Below are 7,050 nucleotides of genomic sequence, written 5' to 3' on the forward strand. Positions count from 1 at the left end.
GCGCGCGGCGTGCTCGTGCGCGTGCGGCTGCGCGCCGCCGCTGCCGCCCGCCGACGGCAAGCTGCGGCTCACCATGAAGAAGGAGGCTCTAGGTAGGCCGACTCGATCACCTCCGCCGCGTCTACACTTGACTTGACAACCACTGAAGCTGAATCACGATTCTAAAAGAAAATCGAATTTGCGAGGTTTACTTGACTAGCAATAAATCTGGCAGAAGTTAACTTCCGTAAGCTGTTTACCACCCTGTAAAAACCAGGTGTGGCAAGCCAACTTCTGCAAGATTTACATAGTGGTGACAGCTTGCGGAAGTAACCTTCTGCAAGTTCTATTGCTAGTCTAAACCTCGCTATAAAGAATATAATTAGGCTTCAAATTAGTTTCAAAAAATAGATCTTTGACAAAACTCAGAAGAACTATTGCTTTTGCAAGCAAAAAAAAAAAAAAGATTTCCCTTATTTCAGAATAGTAAAATGTTTGCTATGTTGATCTTGTTTAACCTTTAGTTAGGTGTATAAAAAGCAAACTAAATCAGTTGTTTATTCTCCCAGATTCTTCAATTCTTGCATCTAAGAGTATGAAGAAGTCTTCAGACCCTCTGCCGGACCTGGAGACGTTCCGCGCGTCGCGCAGCAAGACCAAGAGCTCCGTGAAGGTACGCGCGCCACCAGGGCACACCAGGGACCGACAGTACTCATACTTGCTGAACTAGATCTCATCACCTCAGTAGTTAAGCGAAGTGTAGTTCATTCATCAGGCAACTCGGCCGTGCTCTCGCGCACGGTAACTGTTGTAAATAATGCTGTATGTACGAGCTAGGAGCTACGTACATACGTAGGTATCATGTTCACGGTATCTGTTGTACAGAATCATACACTTGTAACTGTTAATTTTGGGAACGGGTAGGTAAAAAAATATAGATATTGTCAAGAATGGAATGAATTTATGGTTTATCAGCTATTTCGATTTTAGACACTCTCACAGCAACTCAAAATAGGGCGCCGGAGCCGGCATTCGCTTAGACTCATGTAGCCCGTAATTCTCGTATTAGGAGCCTGTATACATATTGACACCCAGAAGGCGGTTGTTTCAGACGCGACGGGGGTACTCCCTGCACTGCTGGCTGCCCGCCGACGAGCCCACGCCCGTGCGGTACGAACTTCACTAGTCACTTTTCACTTCACAATTCACACGCACCATTTTGTAATACACTTGTCTATTACCGGATTAGTGTTTTTTTTTTTTCAAATATCGCCCTGAACTGAAATAAGCAATGAGTTACGTTAAATAATAGGGCCACTTTTGACCCGTGAGCTCCAAAGCGTACAAACATAATTATAATAATATTATAAATTTTAATTTCACAAAAAAATATTTTCCGTAAATCCCACTAAATAAACGCATTCAGCATTGCCTGCATTTCGGCATTTTTAGGAGGTTCAGCTCAGGGCGGTATTGAAAGCATTTAAGAGGACGGTAGTGTGACATGTGAACGACATGCAATGAGCTGGTGCGCCCGCAGGAGCAGTAACGGGCTGTCGGTGCTGGGCTGCGCCATCATCCCGGAGCTGAAGCCGCGCGTGCCCACCATGAGCGAGCGCGACCTCACGCGCGCCTACACGCCGCGCCACTACCTGCGCTCCTAGCGCGCCTACACGCCGCGCCACTACCTGCGCTCCTAGCGCGCCTACACGCCGCGCCACTACCTGCGCTCCTAGCGCGCCTACACGCCGCGCCACTACCTGCGCTCCTAGCGCGCCTACACGCCGCGCCACTACCTGCGCTCCTAGCGCGCCTACACGCCGCGCCACTACCTGCGCTCCTAGCGCGCCTACACGCCGCGCCACTACCTGCGCTCCTAGCGCGCCTACACGCCGCGCCACTACCTGCGCTCCTAGCGCGCCTACACGCCGCGCCACTACCTGCGCTCCTAGCGCGCCTACACGCCGCGCCACTACCTGCGCTCCTAGCGCGCCTACACGCCGCGCCACTACCTGCGCTCCTAGCGCGCCTACACGCCGCGCCACTACCTGCGCTCCTAGCGCGCCTACACGCCGCGCCACTACCTGCGCTCCTAGCGCACCATCCGCACCATCCGCGCGCCCGCTGCCTCCTAGTTAAGTGTCGCTTGCTGCTAGCCAGGAAGCTAAAACAGTAGCGACCTCGAAAACTACTTTCAACAACAAATCAAGAGAATGTACCCTTCTACTACATGTTATGAGATCATCTACTATTTATACTTGCGAGTATATCTATTAAGAATCTATTCTCGAACTTATTAATTTCATAGCTGATTAAGTTATTCCAAAAATACTGTGATCTATGTAATTACCCGTCCCGTACCCTGTTAATTGTTCTTAAGAGAACAGCTGGTGTAGAATAATGTAGGCAACTACATAGATAGGCGAGCTCTACTTGACTTATTCAACGCGATGAGTCTTTCCCGCAGAGTGTAAGACCACCCTCTTCCCGTGAATGTTTATCAGAGAAGGAAAAATGGTTATACGAGCATCCAGCCCAACCCTTTTGAACGTCATGGGCAGTGTAGGCCAAGTTCTCCATTTGTCTATGGTAAATTAGAAATGGTTGTCCTATCAGGACTAAATGACCTGATGATCATAATATGATTGATGAATGCTCCTCGCCAACGTTTAGCATTGGTTAGTAAATAAATTTATTCAAGAGAAGGGTTGCAGAGCCAGGCTAATAAAACCTTACATTTCTTTCCCTATACTTTCAAATCGCGATAGATTTGAGAATCCAGCCGCTCGGGCTCTGGATTTCGTCTCTACCAAAGTGTCTTGTGCCTCCTCTAACACGCTCCCAAAGTAGTTATTAATAGAAATGCACACTGATTGTAAATATTTTGTAATAAATTTATATAACGTTATCAATAAAATTTGTAAAAGAAAATGAGTTGTTTATTTACTTCCTAGTTTTGAAAGTAGAAACCAACTTAACGTTTCTAAATCCAGCCAATGGATGCTTCAAGCTTGCCTTAAGTAAGGTACGAGCATGAAACTAACTAAGAATTTAATAATGGACGACTACCTAATGCAAACACGTGTGAATTACATTAGAAATTATACAGGGTGGAAACGTTAAGTGATCTCACTCGATTATTTCTAAACTATACAAGATATCGAAAAACTGATTACTGATTCTGAAAGTGCTTCACAAGCTCTTTTAAACGGTACCAATAATAGGTTACAGAATAAACTGGATCTATCCGAAAATTAAATTTTTCCAGCTTCCATACATTTAGTAAAACCACATAATATTAAAAACTATACAAGATATTCAAAAACTGGTTACTGATCCTGAAAGTGCTTTACGAGCTCTATCCAACGGTACCAATAATAGGTTACAAAATAAACTGGATCCATTCGAAAATTCAATGTTTCCAGCTTCCATACATTTAGTACAGCCACAGTCATGGCACTCATGTCTTGTTAATATTATAGCAAGTAAAGCCTAAAACCAATGTTTTCCAAGAATAATTTTAAATAAGAATGCAATTTACGAGTTCATTTTAAGTGTTTATTATTTAATAAAAAAAAATTATACTTCTATTATTGTTTGGCTGGCATACATTTAGTATGGAGGCTGAAAACATTAAATTTTCGGATAGATCCAGTTAATTCTGTAACCTAATATTGGTACCGTTGGTTAGAGCTCGTGAAGCACTTTCAGGACCAGTAACCTGTTTTTCGATATCTTGTATAGTTAAGAAATAATCGAATGAGATCACTTATCGTTTCCACCCTGTATTTATTATTTAAATAATTATTTTCTAACTCCAAAGAATCAAAGAGTTTTACCTTTCATCATCACCTCATCAACATTCGATGACGACTAAGTACGTACTTAAATAACTTAAAAATAAATATGAAAAACGTAATACGTGCCTACAAAATTTGAGGGATTGCCCTCGATTTCCCTAGGATCCCATCATCAGATCCTGACCTCGTGACAATAGGACCACCTCAGAAGTCTACTCTATCGAACAAAAAAAGAATTACTTATGAAAATCGGTCCACAATTGACGGAGTCTCCTTGACAACAAACCTACACCACGGTAATCGGTGAACATACATAGAAAAAAAATTACACCAAGAAGTCAAACATAGAACCACCTCCTTTTTTGAAGTCGGTTAAAAATAAACATCTGGGTTTTATAGAAACTGCTAGTAAGAGGCTCTCAACCGCTGGCAATACCCAGAGATACCTACTCGTAGTTAACACAAAAAATTATCGCCTCAAATCTAGTGAGTAGATTTTATAACGATAAATAAAAAAATAATAGTAATCTAGAATTATTTGTAACCAAACCCGCTAATATAAAATTATTGAATTCGACTTTCTCGGCTCTCTCTACAGCTAAGTTTCAACTCTTATTTCTTTTTTGTAAGTTTCATGAGAAGAAACTTGTTACAGCTTATTGGTTGCTGTTGGTAGTCCGAATAAAATAAAATAAAATAAAATATTGTGCAACAGCGGGTGGGTGAAGAAAATAAGTTTCTTCACCCACCCAATTCATCGCGCCCGAGCAGACGACGCCGCTTTTCTTCAGTCTGCCCGCGACCGTGACTCGTGCAACCGAGTCGGAAAGTCGGGAAGGCAAATTACCTTTTTACCTTTTTAAGTGTTTGTGTGTTGCCAAAACCCGATAGTGAGAATTTAGTTAAAAAAAAATGCAACATGAGAGGGTGTGTTTCTGGCCTCACTAAGCAGTGAATCTAGTTTCATTAGTTTTGACCGCGCCTTTTTTATTCATTGGCGTTCTTGTTGCCTTACAAGAAGGTTTTATTGTTCGCTAATAATAGTTAAGTAAAGTGAAAGTGTAAAATTTTATAAGTGGTAGTATTTACCTACGTCATCTATCAGGAATAAATGTAAGTGGGGAAATAAGCCTAGGCTCAGACCACCGATTTTTATAAATTGGCCGATTGTTGGGTCGGGCTATTGATCAGTACGGAGATGTATGAATGTGCGCACATTACATCGATTTGGTATCGGCCGATTCTTCATACAAATTAGAATCGGGCCCAACTATCGGCCAACTAAAAGTCGGTGGTCTACGCCTAGGCTAAACTATCATTTTTGTAACGGATTATTCACTTTGAAAGTTTATTGGTTACTAGCGGCCGCCCGCGACTTCGTACGAGTGGATCCAGTTTTACCCCCTAGAGGTGGAATTTCGTAAAATCCTTTCTTAACGGATGCCTACGTCATAACATCTACCTGCATGCCAAATTTCAGCCCGATCCGTCCGGTGATTTGGGCTGTGCGTTGATAGATCACTATGTCAGTCAGTCAGTCACCTTTGAGTTATTTACGCAGTTATTCTACGCAGTTTTTAAAATGGTTTTGGACCTATAGAAGTACTTTTTTCTATTTAAACTTTTAAGTTGAAAAGGACAGTGCCAATCCATGTATGGAAGTTGGACCAAGTGCTGCCCAGAATGAAACCATAGTGCATTTTGTTCCTCAGGCCAATACTAATGTGTAAACCGAAGCGCACTGAAATCTATCCCTGGAGTTAAGAGAAAAAAAGACTTTTGTTTTGAATTATTTACATACAAAATATCCTGATAGGCGAGGATTCAGGACATCTCGGCTGGACTTTGTGGCCAAGTTGCTTCTTGGCTGGAGTCCTGAAGCCGAACTGGTGAGGTCAGAGAGATGCGCTTCGCTTAAAAAGTGGTTTGATTTTATAGTAATAAAATAATCAACTGTTAAACAATAATAATGATAAAAATATAAAACAGTGTTTCTCCCCTTTTTAGGTACATAAAATTTGTCTATCCAAGCAGCAGTCGCAGTGGCAGCCGGTGAATCGGATGAGTATTATACAACTGTATAGAAAATATTTTGACGCATTTAAATTCGTAAACTGGTCAAAATTGTCCTAAAGGACTCTTAAAACTACCTCAGTTTATACTGATAAGTCACCCTGAAATAGTTCTTGCATAAACCGATAGAATCTCAAAAAACATTTTTTTGGCCCAGCGCAAAAGTCTACCTGCCTAGAGAAAAAAGGGTGGGTGAGCGGGCTAATTTTTGCATTTGATGACATCGGATCCCTACAAATGAGGTGTCTATGGATAGAGCTCGCCGAGACGGACAATATGAGCCGGTCAACATTGGGTGTGACCATATAATATTTTGAAATTAACGCCCAAAAACCGTTTCCGTCAGGAATTCAAGGATTTTGTTAGGTTTCATTAAGTTAGGTTCTGAAACGAACCTAACCGGTTTTCAGAATGTCCTCAGGAACCTAACCGTAATTTTTCAGGAATTTCCGGTTACCGGTTTTTTGTAACCTAACCGGTTTTTGTTAGGTTTCATTAAGTTAGGTTCTGAAACGAACCTAACCGGTTTTCAGAATGTCCTCAGGAACCTAACCGTAATTTTTCAGGAATTTCCGGTTACCGGTTTTTTGTAACCTAACCGGTTTTTGTTAGGTTTCATTAAGTTAGGTTCTGAAACGAACCTAACCGGTTTTCAGAATGTCCTCAGGAACCTAACCGTAATTTTTCAGGAATTTCCGGTTACCGGTTTTTTGTAACCTAACCGGTTTTTGTTAGGTTTCATTAAGTTAGGTTCTGAAACGAACCTAACCGGTTTTCAGAATGTCCTCAGGAACCTAACCGTAATTTTTCAGGAATTTCCGGTTACCGGTTTTTTGTAACCTAACCGGTTTTTGTTAGGTTTCATTAAGTTAGGTTCTGAAACGAACCTAACCGGTTTTCAGAATGTCCTCAGGAACCTAACCGTAATTTTTCAGGAATTTCCGGTTACCGGTTTTTTGTAACCTAACCGGTTTTTGTTAGGTTTCATTAAGTTAGGTTCTGAAACGAACCTAACCGGTTTTCAGAATGTCCTCAGGAACCTAACCGTAATTTTTCAGGAATTTCCGGTTACCGGTTTTTTGTAACCTAACCGGTTTTTGTTAGGTTTCATTAAGTTAGGTTCTGAAACGAACCTAACCGGTTTTCAGAATGTCCTCAGGAACCTAACCGTAATTTTTCAGGAATTTCCGGTTACCGG

The sequence above is a fragment of the Ostrinia nubilalis genome, chromosome 20 (assembly GCF_963855985.1).
Source record: "Ostrinia nubilalis chromosome 20, ilOstNubi1.1, whole genome shotgun sequence".
Lineage (NCBI taxonomy): Eukaryota > Metazoa > Arthropoda > Insecta > Lepidoptera > Crambidae > Ostrinia > Ostrinia nubilalis.